Below are 23,575 nucleotides of genomic sequence, written 5' to 3'. Positions count from 1 at the left end.
CAGCGGGCCCGTGAACGTCACCTGGCTGTTCAAAGTGGGGTTCTCGGGTCCTATAGCTGTCAGTTGAAGCTGGTGCGTCGTTCGGTAATGTCGTTGCCTTCGCTTGCACCGCTCCACGCAATTAGTTATATTCTGACAAATATTATATAAAATATATATATATAAATATATATAAAATATTATAGTTCCTGTCTATATATATGAATATATAATATATATGATATATAATATATATATATATATATGAATATATAATATATATGATATATAATATATATATATATAATATATAAAATATCATAGTTCCTGTCTTCCTTGGCGTTTCACAGTTTTCTTCAGTGTTTCACAAAGAGAAAACGGACCCAGCCTAATGACGTCAGAAGCTGCGCACAATAATTCAAACGGTCTGACCTGTATATTTAGACCTTGGCTTGATCTCTCCATCGCCTCCTCCTCGCCGCTGCATCGTATGTCGTGGGGGATCAACAACACGGTTACGAGCGATCATTTTGGTACTGATATGACGCTCACCATAGCCACAACCACCTCCAATGGCCCCCAGAGCGGAAAGGTGGAATGTGCGCAGAGCCAATTGGCCACTCTTTCGTGAAAGAGGGACTGCACGGGTCACCACCGAAGCTCCATCCATCGACGACTTGGATGAGACAGAGGAGGTTTTTTTATCTCAACCATTTATGCAACAGCAGCGGAGGCCACACCCAGATCCACGCCAAGTAGGAGGAATCATCGCAATGGTTGGTACTACAACCAGAACATCAAATAAGAAAGCCAACCATAGGATCAACATCTTGCGGAAGACCCTGCGCAGACATCACAGCCCGGTTAACCTCCGGACTGTCGTCGAAGAGGCCAGAGTCTATAGTTCGACGTGTACGTAGCGAAAAATAGCTGGAATGGTGCAGAAGCTTCAGCGAACACACCACGCTAAGGGAGTTTTGGGGGAAACTACATATTGTCCCTCCACTCCAAGCACCACAACTCGAAGCAGGAAGTCTGGCGCAGGAATTTGCCAGACGTACACACGCTGCCACGCTACCCGTCGAGCTGCAGCAAGCACAAGCTTGGCTCTCTCAGGCAAGGAGAGGCAGGATACAAATCGCCACGCAAACTCCAGGGGACAAAGACCCTGCGAGAGCTGCAGTCCTCCTACAAGTCATCCTCAGACACGGTTCCTAGCAGCGACCGAGTGACCCACTCCATGATCGCACATCTGGGGGACGCTAGTGAGAAAACGTTTCTCCAAATAGTGAACTCCAGCTGGCTGTCTTGGAAAAATCCACCCAATTGGAAATAACTCGACATCGTCCCTATCCCCAAGCCTAGGAGAAAACCACGGAGAGGGTGGTCCTACGAAAATTGCAGTGGAAAGTGTGATCACCCCCAGAGGACCTCAGCGGTTTCACTAAGGGGGTTAGGGACGGCTCATAGCATTGCAACGCTATTGACTCACGTGCAGCAAGGTCACGTGATGGTCGTCTTCTTTGACCTGGAAAAAGAAGGCTTGTGAACTACTGGCCAGTCAGTCCCACTGCCATCCTGGAAGGTCTCGCGGCCAGCGGGATTCGCGGTCCTGCAGTGGACTACCTACCTAATAGGAGAGCCAGAGTCCGAGTGCAGGGAGCGGAGTCCAGCCACCATCCCCTGGAAAATGGTACACCATAAGGTGGGGGTGATAAGTCCCACTCTATTTAACATACTAATGACAGAATTGCTTGCCACCTCTCTACCTACATGATGTCATCTGGTGTCCTATGCGGACGATGTCATCCTGGTGGTGAAAGGAAGAAGAAGCAACCGACTCCTACATGGAGAACTCCATCAAGTCCACGGAAAGAAAAGCAAGGAAAATATCAGAGAAAGTCCTACTAAGAGGTTCAGCAACCAAGAAGCCTCGGGCTGAAAACATTTTTTGATGAATAATGAAAAAAAAAGGTTCATCGACCTCCTACTCATGGACTGGCAGAAAAGTATATATGCCTCTAAGTTCCATAGTTTTCAGATCATACTGATATGTGAGGGAGGAACCTGTGCCTTATTTTCAGACAGTGAAAACAATGTGAAGTTATTTATGACACCTCTGCTGTGCTGAACTCAAGAGATAGATAGATAGATAGATAGATAGATAGATAGACTTTATCAATGTACACGAAGTGCAAATAATGACAAGAACACATAGTTCGAAATAATAAATGTAAATTGCCGAGGATAACACAAAAAGCATGAACGCTTATTTCCATTGTGGTCCTCAAGAGGAGACGGATATAAGAATTATCCTGTATATGGCATATGCACAGAGTATGGGGAAAAGTTATATCAAAGTGAGTGATGTCTTTTTCATGTTTCAATTTGCGTGCATGCATCGAAACATTAACATCCTCTTTGCCAAAGGCTCAGGAAACAAATGAAGCTTCTTGGATGCCAACATGCGTTAAAAACACTAGCAGCAGAAATATATCACCAACAGTTTTCAAAACCCAAAGAATCGAACGTTTTATTTCTGTTATCTAACTCGTCTTCTGCTCAAGGGGTGTTGTCATATAGTAAACTAATGTTAATTGTTACTGTCCATTTGTATTACTTTTCAAATAATATATTAAAAGAGGTTTCAAATTATATATATTTTTTCTCATGGATAAGCGTATAAAAATCTGAAATGTGGTAAAAGATATGCTCGGTGTAAGTCTACAATTGGCTTCGAGTAGGTTACACCCATAATTAGGGTGAGAACATCCCTGTGTATCCCAGTTTATTTAATGTTACTTCTCCATGTCATTATCCAGATATGATAAGGTTCAGAAAAATATAGTGAAGTCAAGTTTTGCGAGGGGAAGTGAATGTGAGGCAAACAAAGGATTACAAAGGCGGAGCATGCCGACAGGAGACCTTTTGATCCATATCTAGGTCGGATGCGAAAAAAATCATATTAATAAGAAAACAATAAATAAAAACTATAATAATGTAAATAACAAATAAATGCATAGGCATAGTTAAATAATAAACAAACAGGTAAATAGCAAATAATAATAAATTGACATATAACCTAGCCAACGGACTTTTGAATGTTAGTCTTCGTAGCCGTGGTTTTATGAGTCATAAAAACATCGAACTTGCAAAGGTCGTCTTTTTTTATTCCATGCAAAGACGAAATTTGTGTATATAATATTCTACTGTAGAATAAGAATGACTGAACACCCCACTATCGGAGGAAAGTTGTTTGAAGATACGTGTATTGCGATCACTAACTGATCCGCTGAAGAGGATCATATTGATCGCAATATACTTATCTTCAAACAGCTTTCAGCTTATTGCAACACAACCAATCGCATACAAATATAAAATGAATTCTATATCGTCTGTCAAAACTCCCAAAAACTTTCTCAGCCCAGGTAAAGTAGGCTCGGATCTGTCATCGGTGAGCTAAGCCCCACCCACTATATTAACTTCTTATTGCAATGGAAACATGATGCCAATTTCCTGTGAAGTACATCACCAGTCTAATCATTATTTTATTGATCACGAGTATCAGCTGAATTCTATCAATTTTCTCATAGGCTCCCAAAACGTTTTCTTACCGAACAATGTAGTCTCGGCCCCGCCCACGGCTACCTAAGCCCCACCCACTTCACTGAATGCATACGTTCAGCGTACAGTGTTAAATTAGACTTCGAGGCGGAAGGACAGGTAGTTCTTTGCGTGCGTTCTGAGTGAACTTGTCAATTAACGGATAACAGTTCATTTAATTGGAAAAACGGTCGAGTAGGCCAGTAACTGTGAACAATTGCAGTGTAGTGTTTTCTTGCGGAATTGAACAACTTTGTATGGTCACTATTTTTGGAACAAGAACTTAACACTTTTATGAAATGAAAAATATTATTTTCTGTAAGAAAATCGTGTGCAAGTTTGTAATACGAATGAAATATTTTTCCAAATATAGAACAAATGCTGACAGTGTATGCCAATCAAATTGGCTGTGTGAGAAAAATGTCAGATTCTAGATTCATCAATAAGAATCTTGTAAATGTGTACATGGAACTTAGATAATATAGTAAACTTTTTTTCTCCCGATTGCACAAGTACACGTATATATTCTGTGGGCCTTCCTTTTCATTCAGTTTTGGGATAATATTGCGTCAAAGTCTCGAGATTGTATGGGATCTGCTTCATTGGATCATCTTCATCATGGCAGTGCCCAAAATGGCCCACATAGTCGGCGTTCGTTTTCCCATGGTAAGCTCCATCATCCCTATTCCGGTACAGTATGTGTTTATGTATATATGTATACATGCATGCATATGTGTATGTATATTTGCATGTATGTGTTTATGTATGTATATATACAAATATGCATGTATGACCTTAACGAGGTAACTGATGCCAGCAGTGATTTGACTCTATTGAGGTAATTAATTTGCAATACAGAATTACAATCCAACATGTTCATTGTGTGGAGATGTACATCAAACATTACCCCTACCATCATTGTAATTTAAAGTTAAGCTATTTTATTACTTGCGTAATACATTAAATGCATCCAATTGAAGTGTTGACCGTGTACAAAATAATGATCGGTAAAAACTGAAATAATCGATGAAATATATACAGACCTTAAACTAGAATATATTCAGAAATGTCTTCTTAGCATAGAATAAAAGATTACTTTTACAAGTCCGATTTTTTTTTTGTCGTAAAACCCACGGTTGCGAAAACTAATTGCATAACACCTACGTGAACAGAACTGTCTGTATTATTGATGATACGGATAACTAACTATACATCTCTATATTGCGGATGCTATCGCCTCATTTCTATAAATAATATCGCCAAGCTTAAACAACGTTCACATAAGTGGGTATACACGTTAGGCTCCATACTGGCACAAGTAAAGATGACGATAGAGGAATTATTTATCAATTTCAGCGTTTGGTAACTCAAAAGACGCTCGTTGAAATTATGCTGAGAGATGTCCACACACACAGTTCATGAATGACAAAGTGTGATATAGAGGGAGAAGAATTCAGAGAAAGATATGCGTGGAGAGGTAGACAGAGAAGAAGGGGGATAGAGAGACAAGAATATGGCGATGGGGAAGAGAAAGGGGGGTGATAGAGAAAGAGAGAGAAAATTTATGATGGTGGTGGGATAGAGAGAGATGGTGATATGGTGGGGGAGGGGAGATACAAAGGATTTACAAAGGCGGAGCATGCCGACAGGAGACCTTTTGGTCCATATCTAGGTCGGATGCGAAAAAATCGTAATAATAATAAAATAATAGATAAAAACTGTAATAATGTAAATAACAAATAGGATGCATAAATAAATGCATAGGTATTGTTAAATAATAAACAGGTAAATAGTAAATAATAAATTAACATATAACTAATAATAAATGAAAGTCAGACAGACAAATGATAACAAAACAAAAACAAATAATATAAAATAAATTATAATCATTACAGCATCTTGCTTAGGTGTTTATCTAAATGATTCTTAAAGCTTCGAACTGAACTACATTGTACTACCTGTGCAGGAAGTTTATTCCATTCATTAACTACACGGTTGGCAAAGTTGTTTCTACCTACTTCCAAATTGAATCTATTTCCGGACAGTTTGAGACCATTGTTTCTTGTCTGATTCTCATTCAATGTGAAAATTTTGTCAATTCCCTTTAGAATTTTAAAGACCTGTATCAAGTCACCTCTGAGTCTACGCTTTTTTTAGGGAAAACAGATTCATATGTTTTAGTCGATTTTCGTATGATTTATTTTTGATATTTGGAATCAGAGAGAGACTAATATGGCAGGGATATATATATGTGTGTGTGATTCACCATGGTCTTTGGATCACATGTTGTACTTGTGATCGACAGCTATTTCCCTCCCAAAAGAGAGCTCAGAACTTGTATATGACTGATCTATGGGTAATGCTGTGACCTTACATGCACACACACACACCCAATTCCCCTCCCACGAGAGCTGGAGTAACAACCAGAAACTTGTGTTCAATTATACAAGAGTGACAATTGGGAAAGGGAAACTAAATGAGACAGAGCACTTTTGTACATTACATCTTCATTACAAACTACATGTACTTTGCACTGAAGTTGTAATATACAAAAGCACTCTCCTTTGTTTAGTTTCTCTCTTTCCCAGTGGTCACTCTGTATGCGTGTGTGTGCATATATATGTATATATATATATATATATATATCTCAAATCAAGTAATGTAGGTGTCGTAACACACGAATAAAATAAAATAAAACTTAAACCCACTCTCGGAGAAAGAGAAGCTGAGATACAGAATAAACCGTATATTTCGACCACTGACTGTGGTCCTCTTCAGCAGTTACAGCTGAAGAGGACCACAGTCAGTGGTCGAAATATACAGTTTACTCTGTATCTCAGCTTATCTTTCTCCGAGAGTGGGTTTAAGTTTTATATATATATATATATTGACTCCAATAATGTTTGCTATTTATGTGAATGATATGAATGAAGATGTGGAATGTTACATGAGCTTCTTTGCAAATGTTGCTAAATTGTTGATGAAAGTGAATACTGAAACAGATTGTGAATCACTGCAGAGAGACCTGAACAAAATTTAGAAATGGAGTTAGAAAATTGGAACAAAGGAAATAAGGAAAGTGAAATCAGAAAAACACCTGGGATTAATCATCACAAACAACATGTCCCCTGATAAACAGATAAACAAAATTGTTGGAGAATCCTACACCTTGCTAAGATCAAATGAAGGTATATTTTACTTATTTGGATGAAGAAATGGTAAAAAATTTTACTAGTTACCCTAATAAGACCTAGACTGGAGTGCTGTGACACTATGGTCACCCAGTACCAAAAAGAATATAAAGAAGATTGAAAGAATTCAGAGAGCAACTACAAAGGTGGCCCCAACACTTTCAAACATGTCATATGAAGAGAGATTATCAAAACTGAATTTAGAGACTCTGGAACAAAAAAGAGAAAGAGGTGACCTGCTGACCATCTACAGAATCATGAAAGGCATGGAAGTCCTTGATAGAGAGGACTTACTAAATTGAAGTAAGAGGAATACAAGGGGGCATGAAGAGAAGCTCAAGAAAGACAGTTATAGAAGAAACCTGAGAAAAACAGCTTTCCACACACAGTGTGGATGTCTGGAACAAACTGGATGAAACAATGTGTGCAAAAACCATACGTGACTTTAAGAGCAAACTAGACACTGAAGTACAAAAACAGAACACCATAAGCATAGCTCCCCTTCCCGTAAGATACATCTAGGTAAATACACACCCGCATATATATATGGGTGTGCTGATTGATTGGCATCGGCAAACATTGGCACTTTTTGGTGAATCGACATTTGTGAGAATCTGCTTTTTTAGAATGGGATTTGGCATTGGCAGTATTGTGCTGATACTTTTAAACTTATATTGATTTTTTATTTTATTTTTGTATTTCTTATATAGAATTAAACTATAATATATATATGTGTGTGTATTTACCTAATTGTATTTTACGGGAAGGGGAGCTATGCTCATGGTGTCCCGTCTTCATATCTCATTTTATCTAAACTATTTTTAAATTCATGTATTGTTTTTGCACACACCACTTTCTCATCTAACTTGTTCCAACTGTCTATTACTCTGTGAGGAAAGCTGTTCTTTTTCAGATTCTTCTGTAGCTGTCTTTCTTGATTTTCTTTCAGTGTCCTCTTGTATTTCTATCATCCCATTTTATCAGATTCTCTCTATCAATAATTTCTATGCCTTTCATGATTCTATAAATAGCTATCAAATCTCCTCTCTCTCTTCTTTGCTCTAGTGTCTGTAGTTCAAGTTTTGCTAGTCTCTCTTCATATGATAGTTTTGAGAGTGTTGGTGCCAATTTTGTAATTGCTCTTTGTATTCTTTCAATATTTTTTATACATTTTTTTGTACTTGGTGTGTGTGTGTGTGTGTGTATATATATATATATATATATATATGTATATGTATATATATATATATATATATATATATATATACTTGTGTGTGTGTGTGTATTTTGAAACTGCAAAATTTTTACAACAGAAATTAAGCAAGAGTAATATGGGAGTAAATCATCTGGACATCCGTGGACTTGGTCGATTTTACCTGCTTATAAGTGTGATAAATCAGCGGACGGATTTATTCCCACATACTCCACAGCAATTTATAGCCAAATGAATTGTTTATAAATATTTTTTATGTATTTTGAGAAGTAAATATATAACAATACATCTTTATGCATTTTGGCTTAGTTCTCTGTTATTCAAAAATTCAATTTTTGTAAGTAGACTTTAGAGCAGCACTTCTCAACATTTTTTGTCCTTGCGTAACCTTTAAAATGAATTGCATGTCTCAAGGAACCCCTGCACAAAAAACAAAAACACATATACCATATCTCATTTTATTTTCATCTCAATAATAGGTTAGATAGGATGATGTCTATATTACATTATTATAATAACCAAGAATATGTCGTGCGTGTTTAATTATATTACGTATATGAAATTAGATAAAAAAAAATCAAAGGTGCATTAGCTTATCCCTCTTGTTCTTGCAGAATCCTTAGGGACCTTTTTCCAGAACCTTAGGGCTTTGGGGAACACTGGTTGAGAAACATTGGCATCTTTATAGTGTCATATGTATTTCATTAGCATTTTTAAAGTTTATATTAAGGTTTGTTTTGTCTAATAAGAAGTTGTTGTTCATCAACAGCAACATAATAAAAAGTATTATTTAAATTTTTGTTTTATGCTGTTATGTATTGTTTTAGTGATTATGTACTACTGGCTTATATAATAAATCCGCTAATCAATTATGCATTGTGATGCTGGTTTAAGAATATTTGTAAACAAGACTTTTATGTAAACAAGTGCATAAAAAGTAGATATATATTGTAATAAAATAGTTAAAAAGTAGGCCAATCTGTCATGTATAAATCTACATAGATTATAAAGCAAGTAAAAATCATAGTTCAATTACTTTATATCATAATTGATATACCATAATTATATAAAGTGGTATTGGCAACCAAGAGCGAGTAGGAATCTGCATTAGCAATGGTAAATAGAAAACAGCATCAGCAAAAAAATTGAATCACCACATCCATATATATATATACAGACGCTCCTCTACTTACGTTCATTTGTTTTACGTTTTTTCAATTTTACGTTTGAACTGACTGTAAAAAAAAATGTAATTTTTTTTTTTTTTGAGTGAATTTTTTAGTTTAGCGCGCTCTCCGTGGTTCAGACAATACCTACGCATGATGCTGCGTCCATTGTTTACATGGCACCATCTCAATTTATGTTGCTTGAATTTATTTGAAATTAATGTTATTATTTTACAATGTTATGTGTATAATTAATTATTTAGGGGTGTTTTATAAGATACGGTAATAGAATTTATGGATGAATAGTACAGTAACAACTTACGTTCATTTTCAACTTACGTTCGGCCGTTTGGAACGTAACTAAAACGTAAGTTGAGGAGCGTCTGTATATATATATATATATATATATATATATGTATATATATGTATGTATGTATGTATGTGTGTGTGCGTATTTACCTAGTTGTATTTTACAGGAAGGGGAGCTATGCTTTTGGTGTCACGTCTTTATATTTCATTTTATCTAGACTTTTTAAATTCATGAATTGTTTTTCACACACCAGTTTTTTTGTCCAACTTGTTCCAGATGTCTATTACTCTGTGGGGAAAGCTGTTCTTTTTCAGGTCCCTTCTATAACTGTCTTGATTTTCTTTCTGTGTCCTCTTGTATGTCTACTATTCCATTTTATTAGATCCTCTCTATCAATAGTTTCTATGCCTTTCATGATTCCATAAATAGTTATCAAGTCTCCTCTCTCTCTTCTTTGTTCTAATGTCTGTAGTTCAAGTTTTGTTAGTCTCTCTTCATATGATAGTTCTGAGAGTGTTGGTGCTAGTTTTGTAATTGCTCTTTGTATTCTTTCAAGTTTTGTTATACATTTTTTGTACTTGGTGACCACATCATTGCTGCATAATCCAATCTTGGTCTTATCAAGGTAACTAGTATTTTCTTCACCATTTCTTTGTCCAGGTATATAAAAGCAACTTTGATTGTTCTTATTAAATTATAAGTTTATCCAAAAATCTTGTTTATATGCTTCTCAGGGGACATATTATTCATGATAATGACCCCCAGGTCCTTCTCGTTTTCTACTTTTTTTATTTCTTCTCCCAATTTATTTGATCCTACTATTCTTTTTTTTTACTTCTTCCAAATTCCATTATACTACGCTTCTTAATATTGAATTCCATCTCCCACTTCCTACTCCATTCCCATACTTTATTGAGATCACTTTGTAGCGACTCACAATCTTCTTCAGTGTTAACTTTTTCAACAATTTTGTATCATCCACAAAGAAGCTCATATAATTTTCAATTCCTTTATCCATATCATTAATATATATAGCAAACATTATTGGGGCCAAAACTGTTCCTTGTGGAACTCCACTAATCACTTCATCCCAATTAGAGTGTTTGTCTCTTATCACCACTCTCATTTTTCTTTCATGCAAGAAGTCTTCCATCCACTTCATCAGTTTGCCTTGTATTCCCCATGCAGTTTCTAATTTCTTTAGCAACTTCTTATGTGGCACCTTATCAAAAGCTTTTTTCGGGTCTAGAAATGCACAATCAGCCCATCCGTCTCTTTCTTGTATTACATCAATTAGCCTTGAATAGAAACGCATTAAGTTTGTGACACATGATCATCCTTGTCTAAATCCAAATTGCCTTGGATTTAGTACATTGTTTTTTCCAGATGCCTTACCCATCTAATTTTGATAATTCTTTCACAAATTTTAGCTATTGTACTTGTAAGAGAGACCGGTCTATAGTTAGCAAGGTCTTCCTTGTTTCCCTCTTTATATATTGGTACTATATTTGTTCTTTTCCAATCTTCTGGAACTTTTTCCTCTTTCAATGAACTGTTTTTTAGACTGTGTATTTTGTCTGTTAATTCATTCCTGCATTCTCTCAAAATCCAGTTTGCCATTTCATATGATCCATGCAATTTTCTGACATCAAGATTACTCGAGATTATTTCATTCCTTGATACTTCTATCTCTTTCATAGGGGGGACTTTCTCCTCCCACTCGATATATCTACGTTGCATGTTCTCCCTCGTAAACATTGACTTAAAATACTTGTTCATAATTTCTCCCACATCTATTTCCTCTGTGTATTCGACTCCTTGTCGTAGTTTCTCCAATTCTTGTTTGTTTTTCAGTTTGTTGTTTACAAATATGTAAAATAGTTTTGGTTGATCTTTACATTTTTCTATGACATCTTTTTCGTATTTTCTCTTTTCTTCTCTGTATATTTGTACATATTCATTTCTATAACTAGTATATATTTTCCATTTTCAGGTCTTTTGTCTTTTTCCATTCAATCCAAGCTTTATCCCTTTTGTCTTGTAACTACCTACATCTTTTGTTGTACCAACACTTTACATATTCTTTTTCTTGTTTTTGTCTTTGAACATAATTTTCCACTTCTTTACGAATTTTTGTCATTGTATGTTCTATAGTCATATCTAGTACATTTCCCCATAGGTCATCTCCACCCTTCACTGTCATTTCTTCCCAGCAGATTTCTTTACAATTAAAGTCACCCATTTTAACTAATCTTCCTCTATCTTCCATTATCTTGTTTAGTGTTATCCTTGTGTCTTCTAACATATTTTTGTGTTCTCTCTCTTCCCACGAAGCCATTTTAGGAGGCACATAATTTACTACAAACTTCCTCCTCTTCCCATCCCTGTCCTCCACTTCCATCATAATCATCTCTACTCTATTCTTTCCATATGTGACATTCCTCACCTTTATATCCTTCTCAGTCAGGAACATAACTCCACACCCTTGTCTCTACAATTCCCATTATGTTCGGTTCTTTTTTTCTTCTTCAGGTAATCATTCAGTTCATTCAAGCCTGTTATTAAGCCATCTATGTTTGTGTAAGACACTTTTAATTTTCTGCTACTTCCATTGTGTTTTCTGTTTCTTTTTCATTTTTCTCTGATATGAACCATTTCTTCACTTGCATATCCACTACTCTCCAATAGAATTTCTCTTTTTCTGACTGTTCTTGTCTCGTTTTTTCCTTAGCTTCTAGAAGACACTAATGTCGAAAGTTCTGTATATTTCGGTCACTAACTGTGATCCTCTTCTGCTTGAAGAGGATCACAGTGATTGAAATATACAGAACTTTTGACATTAGTGTCTTCTTTTCCGATGGTAGGATAAAAAGTTTAAGATATATACATATATATATATATATATATATATATATATATATATATATATATATATATATATATATACATATATATATATATGTATTCTAAATAGCTTAATAATTTCTTCTGTTAGTTTTGTTTAAGATGCACCCCACTGCCTATTAAATTCCATCACCTTTTCTTCTGTGAATCCGTTTTTTTTTTTTAAGTATTCTTATCTTGAAGGAGATTAACATTTTCTAGTCATAATCAGTTTTATTCATAACATCAGTTCCCCCATCTTTGTGTGCTTGTGTGATTACTAGGTCCTTATCTTCTCCCAGATTTTTGAGGGTCGACATGTGTCTTGTTGATAAAGCTCTGGGATGTTGATCTGCTGCTGCTAGGCAACACTCACACCTTGAATAAAACCGTTTTCAATGTTTTGCCTGTCCATCTGTAATTACAGTACACCTGTTCCACATAGTCATAATTTTCAATACCTGTATATAATTTGAAGTCAAGAGAAAGAGCCTCTTTTTCTGTTTTCAACAACAGTTTACCTGCATTCTTCCATTCACTTTCATCACACAATTCTTCTAATTTTCTGTGGCATTTATTCCCTGGGTTTCAAGGCAGTGGACAAGGTGCAGGGATGACCCGTCATCCAGGAGGTGCTAAGATAAGAGGGAGGGCGGAGGGGTGTGGAGTGTATTCAGGGATGGAATGGGTGGGAATGATTTTATGCCTTTTTCTTTTTGGCTACCTCCCTTGTAAGGGGGAAAAAGCCTTGGTATATGTATGTATTCAATAAAATGATCCAATTCTTTGTGTTGTCAATGTGTAAGGCAGAAGGGATGACACTGCTCTTTTAATTCAACAATTTTGAATGGCAAAACCTCACACACTTCTTCGTGGTGCATTTGTGCACTTTCACTAAAAGGAACCAATTTACTTTGTAGTTGCTTTGGGGCAGATTTTGGAAGCACCTGTTTTTCGATGCATCTTCTTAGGAATTTAAGCTAAGTGTTGCACTTTGATATCTTCTTCCTGTGGAAAAAAAACTTCTAAGCCTTGCATGTTGCCACCTCCAGACGAATGTATGTAAAGGCTGACAAATATGGAGGTGAGGTGACAAAATGAAATGTTAAGGCTAGAGTATGGAGTTGTATTCAAAACCAGATGGTTTGACCTATTGGGCCTTCCTCAGTGGATTGAAAATAAGAGAAGAATAAAAATATGTCAATAGCTTTCATTGTCATCTGATAACCCTGCATGACTTCAGCCCGGTCTCATTTTTCCACACTCATCAACTGCCAGCTGTGTGGACATTTGTGCCTGGGACCCAAACCCTCCATGAGGATTTGTAGTGTTTTTGGTGGCAATGTGTGCCTCCTCCAAACCTTTCCTTTTCTTTTTTCCCAGTTTCCTACGTAATATGTTGGCTTCTTTCCAGTTCAGCAGCCCACATATTACAAAGGAAACTGGGAAAAAAGAAAAGGAAACTTTGGAAGTAGCACACATTGCCACTGAAAACACTACAAATTCTCTTGGTGTGTGTGTGCGGGGGTGGTATATCCCGGGCACAAATGTCCGCACAGCCTGCGGTTGATGACTGGGAAAATGAGACCAGGCTGAGGTCACACAGGGTCATCAGGTCACAATGAATGCTGTTGACAGATTTCAATTCTTCTCCTATTTTCAGTCCAGTGAGGAAGGCCCAAGAGGTCGAAGCGTATGGTTTTGAATAAAACTCCATATTCTAGCCTTAACGTTTCAAAATGCCACCTCACCTCCATATTTGTCAATCTTTATGTACATTTGTCTGGAGGTGGCAATATGCAAGGCTTAGAAGTTAAGGATTTTTTTTTTTTTTTTTTCCCTCCCACAGGTGGGATATCTAAGTGCATCACTCAGCTTAAATTCCTAAGAAGATGCATCAAAGAACAGGTGCTTCTAAAATCTGCCCCAAAGCAACTACGAAATGAATTAGTTCCTTTTAGTGAAAGTGCACGAATGCACCTTGAAGAAGTGTGTAAGGTTTTGCCATTCAAAATTGTTGAATTATAAGAGCAGTGTTGTCTCTTCTGCTTTATATGTTGACAACAGGAAGAATCAGATCATTTTATTTAAACCCAGGGCAATAGATTCCAAAGAAAATTAGAAGAACTGTGTGATGAAAGTGAATGGAAGAACACACGTAAACCAGGAATAGTGAACAATCTTTCAAGTAAACAGTTGCCTAAAACAGAAAAAGGGGCTCTTTCTCTTGGTTTGAAATCTTATACAGGTATTAAAAAGTACAACTGTGGAACAGGTGTGCTGTAATTACAGCTGGACAGGTGAAACCCTGAAAAAGGTTTTATTCAAGGTGTGAGAGAGTGTTGCCTAGCAGCAGCAGATCAACATCCCAGAGCTTTACCAACAAGATACATGTTGGCCCTCAAAAATCTGGGAGACAGAAAAATGTTAGATCTCCTTCAAGATGAGAATACTTATTAAAGAAGAAAAGAAGAAGAAAAGGTGATGTCATTTAATAGGCAGTGAGGTGCATCTTAAACAAAACTAACAGAAGTAAGAAATTACTAAGCTTGTTAGAAGAGACACCACGGTGGTGTGCGGACGGTGTGCGCATGGTTCCCGTGTTTTTTTGTGTTTTATTGTGCAGGGGGAGTGCCAAAGGAGGGGACAGATTTCTAAGTGACTTGTGAATGGGTAATCTATGCATCGCTCACAGATACAGTGACTAGCTGAGCCAGTGGCAGCTACAATTAGGAAAACAAATTTGAAATTTGAAAGGAAGAATCGAAATGTCCGAGGCCCGAGGCTGAGCTTGTTTACAAGTTGAACAAGGGTGCCAGTGTGGCAGTGTTTGAGGGTCATAAACCAACTTACCCCTCCTTCCCCCTCCCCCCAAACACACCTCGCACGCCAAGTAAACGGCTATGGACGGCTAGACCTCCTCCTCCTCCCTGCTCTCCCCTTGTCCAAGTCTCCTCCTCCCTGCTCCTCCCTCCTTCGTATCCTTCTCTTTCCGATTTTATTTCCTTCTCTTTCTGATTTTATTTCTGAACTTTTAATCATCCAGGCAGAAAGGATAAACCTGGCGCAGAGAAGTAATCTTAAATGACTTGTTTAAATCCCTGAGTGGGGCCGAAGTTGTTGTTGTGAGTAGGCGTGTTTTAAGTGTCTCCAGTTCAGGAGTTCACAATCGGTGCCGTGAATAGTGTATATCCGTGAAAATTTACGACATGGCATCAGGGATGACCGGTTTGCTTTTAGCCCTGCTGGGAGCGGTCTTGCTGATCAACATAGCTGCAAGTGGTCAACCTTCATACGTTACAGTGGGCATTCCTGGTTACCCTCCACTCCTCTCTAACATTGTGGTGAGAGACAAGCTCTATGATCTCTTTTAACCACCATACTCTGTGCCAGTTCCTTCCCCCGCCTGCCTCAACAACAGAAGGCAGAAAGTGGCATTGGATTTGATTAGCTAAACAAAGGGGAAGTTCTCGTAACACTGAAGAGAAAAATCAACACTTCCAAGCTTCTGGTGTCCTATGCCCTCCTTCTCTGTGGTGATATACATCCCTGTCCCGGCCCAGCTGCAACGAGAGTCCCAAAACACCCATGTGTAAGCTGTCTAAAAGGAGTCCGTCGCAATAGCAGAGCCATCAGCTGCAAGTCATGTGTGGAATGGACTCATATCAAGTGTTGTGGAATTTCTCTCGAAACCTACAATGCTGCCTTGGTGAATGAGGACATTTTCCACTTCACTTACAATGGGTGTACACTCAAAGAACTACCAGGACCCCCCCATGTCCGATGGTGAGGTTGACCCTACACCTGTTAACCCCGATCACTGTGCCTCGCCCCAGTCAACACCCGGGGACGATTTCAACTGCTTCATCTTGAATGCCAGAAGCCTTCTACCTAAGATAGATGAGTTCCTCTACTAGTGCGGCGGACCAGGGCAGCAGTCATCAGTGTCACCGAAACTTGGTTAGACAATACCATCTCTGACTCGGAAATTGTGAATCTGGGTTTTAGTGTTGTGAGTAATGATAGAAAGAGGACCGGAGGATGGGTATGTACTTTCATTTGCAATGATTTAGCATTCAACCCCTGTACAGACCTTATGAGTAACGAGGGGCTCAAAGCTGTATGGGTAGAAATATTGTTACCTAAATCGCATCCCATCTTATGTGGGGTCTGTTACAGACCACCGAAGCAGATGTCCTTCTATAGCGCATTAGAATCTACCTGTTTCTATTGGGTCAATATGCATGACCAAGAAATTATTATCCTAGGTGATTTTAATACGAATCTGGCAAGTACAAATAATAACCTTGTTAAGGCAATGAGAGACTTGCTAAAATCTCATGGCCTGACACAACTGATTGACGAGCCTACTAGAATAACAGGCACATCCAGGTCCATCATAGATCTTATCCTGGTCTCCGATTGTAATAAGATAACGCAGGCTGGTGCTTGTGATTATGGTCTTAGTGACCACAAGCTCATATATTGTACTAGGAAAGCTAGGAAGACGATTTTCAACAAGCACAACACAGTGAAGCTTCGTTCCATGAAGCATTACTCACGGGAACATTTTGTAGATGAACTGGGTAGGACAGACTGGTCGCCAGTACTAAATTGTACCGATGTTTATGAGGCCTGGTCTAATTTTAAGTACACATTTCTTACTATTATTGACAGAGTAGCGCCTCTCAAAGAGATACGAATAAAACAGAGGACGGAACCATGGATGACTAACGAAGTACTGGGTTTAATTAGAGACAGATTTATTGCTAGATTTAGGAAAAGTGGAAATCAGGAGGACTATAATGGCTTTCTGTACTATAGGAATCAGGTGAAATATTGGAAGGAAAAAGCCAAAGCTGATTATTGTACTAACATGGTGAACCAGAACAAACACAATCCAAGGAAGCTGTGGCAAACTCTGAAGACCCTAGAAGTTCACACAAAGCCTAGTAACAAAGTAGACAGAATAGGACTCATGATAAACGGCAAGCTTAACTCTGATAGAAACACCATAGCCAACCACTTCAACTCCTTTTTAACAACCATAGCCACTAAACTATTAAAATCCCTCCCAACAGGTTCTGGGAAGTTTGGGCTGGGGTATGTTCAGGAGTACTATAAAGTGTTTCAAACTACAAAAGACCACTCAAAAAGAAGTGTTTAAATTACTGGCTAGCATAAGTGCCATTAAGGCTACAGGGTTAGACGACATTCCTGCGAGGTTTGTTAAGGATGGAGCCACAATTATAACTCCTCCAATAATCCACATAATAAATTTGTCTATCAGTTCAGGATTTATCCTAAGTGACATGAAAAGGGCTCGGGTAACACCTCTTTATAAGAAAAATGCAAAAACTGAGGCAGTTAACTACAGGCCTGTTTCAATTCTAGGTATTATTTCCAAGGTTTTTGGAACATATCGTATACAATCAGTTAAATACCAACCTCAGGAAACATAATCTACTATACACCATGCAATCTGGTTTTAGAACAAATTACTCAACAGACACCAGCTTGGTAGACCTTTATGATCTGATAATAAAGGAATGCAACAGAGGTAACTACACAGGTTTAGTTTTGTTGGATCTACAAAAAGCATTTAACACAGTGGACCATGATATTTTATTAAAAAAAAATTTAAGCATTAGGAGTGGCGAATATTGGTTGGCTCAAGTCCTACGTTACAGGTCGCAAACAACTTGTACAGGTAAATGGAGCTTGCTCAGGTGACAGAGAGATAACTTGTGGTGTACCACAAGGTTCAATTCTAGGACCGCTACTGTTCCTGGTTTATATTAACGACATGCCAGGTGCATCGAACTGTAAGGTACTGCTATATGCAGACAACTCTGCACTAATTGTCTCAGGTAGGGACCCAGTTGAAGTAGAGGAGCCACTGAGTGTCGAACTGTCAGCAGTCCAGGACAGGCTCATAGATAACAGGCTGTCTTTACACATTGGTAAAATGGAAAGTATTGTCTTCACATCAAAACCCAACCTCAGGAAACACCGCAATTACAGGTCAGATGTGGGGTTAATGTCTTGGAGTCAAAACAAGAGGTAACCTATCTTGGAATACCCTTAGATCAGTCCCTCTCAGGGAATGCCATAATGGATAAGATTGTATGCAAGTGTTTACATAGAGTCAAATTTTTGTACAGAAAAGCCAGAAATTTTGATTTGGAAACAAAGAAGCTTCTGGTCTCAGCCTTGTTACAGCATCACTTTGGTTACACTTGTAGCTCGTGGTACAGTAGTCTGAGCAGAGAAAACCAGTCTCGGCTACAGGTTGCACAAAATAAGATCATTAGATTCATGCTAAATTTACCTCAATGTAATCATATTGGTATAGAAGAATTTAGCAAGGTAATAATGTTACCTGTAATATATCGTGTCCAGCAGCTGAAACTAAACCACGTTTACAATGTCGTTCATAATTCTGCTCCCACATATGTGAGCTGTAATTTTATGTTATCGGCTGAGAACCGAACCCAGAACAGTCAAGGGTCTTTTATTGTATCTCATGCAGGTCCCCTCACCAAAATCAGCTTTCACTTCACAGGTGCTCAACAATGGGACTCACTACCTGTGTCCATTAGGAAGTCAAATAGCAAGGTTACCTTCAAGAAAAAAGTCAATGGTTACTATATGTCTCAGCTATGGACAGAGAACAGCCTTGACTTTATGTACCACTAGTTTAGTGAGGGATACCTGACTCCATGAGTAATACCATCCAAATCTGCGTTCACTCATAAATGTTCTGACCTCTTCCCTTTTTTTTGTCCTTCAGAAGTTTAGTTTAGTATAATAATGTTTGATGTTACAAATTGGTTTCCACCTTTGTTTTGCTAGTCATAGAATTGTATGTGTCTCAGGTAGGGTTTGAGAACAGTTATGATCTGACCATAATACAAGCCTGATGAATCAAGGTACCAGGCAACGAGGTAATTGGACTTGTTCCTCATTCTCCTTGTTGTTTTACTCATATGAGTACTAGTCCCCTGTACCCTACTTCTGGTGCTTCAGGTTATAATGTACTACTTCCTAGTGCTCATACTAATTGCCCACTCCATCCTGAGATACAGGTAAAATTTTAGAATTAATAGGTGACCCTAGCTGCAATGTAGCATTCACTATAACAACATGTTGATACAGCTGTAGAATAATGTAGTATATCATTAATGGTACCACTCTGATATAGTACTCACTCATACTGTTTTGTTACAATTTAACATTATTTTGTTGTTCCTTTGCTTAATGCAATGTTCCTTATTGTGATGGTACTAAATTTTTGGTCTCAATATCCTATGTGTTACGAACATTTTAGTATTATTAGCAAAACTATAACAATATTTATGTGTCATATGTGTACTGACTGGTATTACTCATGATTGTCTCTGGTCACCTTAACCCCCTACGTATGTTGTCTGTGTGACTTAGTGTAGAATAACAATCTAATGAGGACCACAATGGAAATAAGCGTACATGCTTTTTGTGTTATCCTTGGCAATTTGCAATTATTATTTCGAACTATGTGTTGTTGTCATTATCTGCACTTCATGTATATTGATTCTTTGCCAAATAAAGTCTATCTATCTATCTGACCCCCACATATGAGAGGCCTACCTAAAATACACAAACCAAACATACCTGTGAGACCCATAACATCGGTAATAGGATCAGCACCACATAGACATGCCGAGTATTAGCGAAACCCCTTAAAAAATATCAGATACCATCAGTGATGCACATCTTAAGAATTCATGTGATTTATTTAGTAGACTTAGAAATATGGACCTAACTGGCAAAAGAAAAGAAAAAAAAAAGGCTTTGATATTCAAGTCTTGTTTACAAATGTATCCACAAAAGAAGTGTTAAATGCAGTTAAAAAAGTTGTACACATACATACATATACCAAGGCTTTTCCCCCCTTACAAGGGGGGTAGCCAAAAAGAAAAAGGCATAAAATCATTCCCACCCATTCCATCCCTGAATACACTCCACACCCCTCCACCCTCCCTCTTATCTTAGCACCTCCTGAATGACGGGTCATCCCTGCACCTTGTCCACTGCCCTGGGTCAGAAGCAGTGTCGCAAGACACAGCACATCCACAGCAAGGCTGCTTCATTAAATCGGCGACCCCCTCTCTCCATCCCCCCATTGCATAAAATGAGAGGATGGGAAGAAATCCCTTCGGGCTGCGTCAAATTTTGCTCACACATACTACCTCACCCCCCCATCCCCCCACCCATTCCACCTCATGCAATCACAACATCATCCATATACAACCATTCTCCATTCACCCGTCTTCTGTCCTCTCCCGTCCTTCCTCAACAGACATTCCCCTCTTCCCCAAAGCCCCCTTCACCCCATCCATCCACCTCATCCTAGGACGTCCCCTCATGTTCACTCCCTCCACATCTGCCTTCCACACCTCTTTTACTAGTCTTTCTTCACTCATTCTTTCCATGTGTCCAAACCATCCTAATATTCTTTCATCAACCCTATCTCCCAATTCCTTTTCCACCCCTGTTCTCCTCCTCACCTCCTCATTTCTCACTCTATCTAGCCTAGTAACCCCCATCATACTTCTCAGACACCTCATCTCAAACACATTCAAATTCCTTCTCTTATGTTCCATGTTTCTGCCCCATACAGTGCTGTTGGCACAATCACTCCTTCATACAGTCTCCTCTTAGCATCCATTCCCAAATGTCTATTCCTCATTACACTCTTTAATCCACCAAGGCATTTACTCGCTTCTCTCAATCTACATTCTACCTCCACTTTCACTCCACCTTTCCCTGCCACATTTGCACCCAAGTATCTAAAACTATCCACTTCCTCCAGTCGCTCTCCCTTAATGCTCACTTCCAGTCTACTGCCACTTTCACCCCTTGTACATCTCATTACCTTACTTTTACCCACATTTATCTTTAGCTTTCTTGTATCACATACTCTCCCAAACTCTGCCACCAACTTCCTCAATCCCTCCTCCGATCCTGCCACAAGCGCAGTGTCGTCCGCAAACAACAGCTGGCTCACCTCCCACTTTTCTCCATTTTCTTTAACCATCTCCAATCCCTTGCCCATTACCCTTGCATTTACCTCTCGCACCACCCAATCCATGTATAAATTGAACAGCCATGGCGACATGACACATCCCTGAAGTCCCACCTTTACCTCAAACAACTCGCTCTCTCCATTTCTAATTCTAACACAGGCTCTACTACTCTAGTAAAAACTCTTGACAGCTCCCAGAAGCTTTCCTCCTATCCCGTATATCTGCATAACCTCCCACAGTGCCCTTCTGTCTACCCTATCATAAGCCTTTTCCAGATCCATAAAAGCCCAAAAAACATCCTTCCCCTTTCCTATAGCTTTCTCACATATCTGTCTTACCACAAAAATCTGATCTACACAACCTCTACCTGTCCTAAATCCACACTGTTCCTCACCAATTACTCCTTCTGTTCCTCTCCTAATCCTCTCAATCAAGATCCTCCCATAAGCCTTCCCAATTACACTCAACAAGCTAATCCCTCTGAAACTACTACATTCACACTTGTCCCCTTTTCCCTTGTAAAGAGGAACTATACAGGCACTCCTCCAGTCCTCCGGCACTCTACCCTCTCTCCAACAAACATTAAATAACCTCACCAACCAGTCCACCATCACTGTACCTCCCTTTTTCAGACATTCCGCATGGCATCCATCCAGACCAGGTGCCTTACCTGCTTTCATCATCTTAACAACTGCCTTCACCTCATCCTTCCTTATTTCTCCTCCATTCTTCTCATTCATCACTCTCATTTTCTTCGCACTTCCCATCTGCAGCAATCTTTCCTTCCCTATCCTCCTTCACATTTAGCAACTCCCTAAAATATTCTGCCCATCTTCCCCTTGTAAGATCTGAATAAGAAGTTGTAAGATCTGAATAAGAATGAATGAGCTGCCAGTGACAAAGAGAAACTTCATCAATTTGGTTTCTCTATGTATCAACTTCAGCCCCGTCATGTTCAATCGCGTAGAATATTTTCGGCATAGTGGGTTAGCCATGGGGGTCTCTCCTTAGCTCAGTGATCAAGCAAACCAGCCATCCTGGGTCCACTGCTGAACAAAGGCCTCCTTCATAGCATTCCATGATTCACATGACCATACCAACCTCTGCCATGTCATTCCTGCAAACTTCTCTATCTCATCTGTCCACCTTCTGTCTGGTCTCCCTCTTTCACACTTCCCATCTTGCAGTGGCCACTCAGTAACACGCTCCATCGCTCATCAGTCGTTTGCACTAACTTACCTGCCCAATTCCTCTTCCTCTCTTGTACTGCCTCCACAATATCTTTTACTCTAGTCTGCTCACTCACCCAACTTGATCTCTTTCAGTCTCTCAGCATTATTCCCATCATTGCTCTCTCCATTCTCCTCTGTGCAGTCCTTAGCTTTGTTTCCACCACCTTCATCAGTTTCCACATCTCACACCCATAGATTATTGCTGCCAGAATGCATTGATTGTAAACTTTACTGTTCAAACATAAAGGTAGAGAACCTCTCAGGATTTTATTATACTTACCAAACACTTTCTAACCAATTGTAATATATCTTTTTATTTCATTATCATGATCTTTGGTTATTTTCACCATCTGGCCTAAATAATTATACTCTTCAACTTCTTCAAGGCTCACAATCAATTATAATTTCTTTATTTTGAACTTTCTTGTTGGTTTTACTCTTATTCATTTTAAACCTACTTTGAGATTCCTTGTTCAGATCACTTGGCATATCTTGCAAGTCTTCTGCTCTTTCTGAAATAAGAATAATATCATCCACAAATATGAAATATTCACCATTAATCTTCAAACCTTTCTCTTCCCAACTCAACCTTCTGAAAATCTCTTCCAAACAAGCTGTAAATAATTTGGGTGAAATGGTACAGCGAGTCTTCCTTATACGGTAATTCTTTATCCGGTAAATTCACAGTTATGGTATTTAGTAATTACTACCCTCAATTCTATTTATGGTAAGAAAAATTCACAGATACTGTATCCGCTCGTGTTTTGTTTACACCGTACTGTAGCACCACCATGCCATGCAGCCACCACAACAATCAGTGTTTTCCTGCATTTCCCTTTGAACACAAATTAAATCCTTACGTCCCTGTCACACCTGCCGACCCTACTACAGCTGGCCCTTCCACATCCGCTGCCGACGGTTCTACAGCTG

General features: G+C 38.5%; 1 protein-coding gene across 1 annotated transcript in view; it reads left to right on the top strand.

The window, feature by feature from the left end:
- Window positions 1-3,798: 3,798 nt before the first annotated feature.
- The window catches only part of LOC143041180 (uncharacterized), a 762,242-nt gene continuing 742,465 nt past the window's right edge, over window positions 3,799-23,575 (top strand). Inside the window, exon 1 of the mRNA XM_076213010.1 lies at window positions 3,799-4,248. The gene's annotated coding sequence lies outside the window, so the exon portion shown is untranslated. The remainder of the gene's footprint in view (window positions 4,249-23,575) is intronic.

Source organism: Oratosquilla oratoria, chromosome 30 (assembly GCF_046742065.1).
Source record: "Oratosquilla oratoria isolate Oo_2021 chromosome 30, ASM4674206v1, whole genome shotgun sequence".
NCBI lineage: Eukaryota > Metazoa > Arthropoda > Malacostraca > Stomatopoda > Squillidae > Oratosquilla > Oratosquilla oratoria.
Note: the sequence above shows the minus strand (reverse complement) of the source record. Positions and strands in the feature narration are given on the sequence as shown.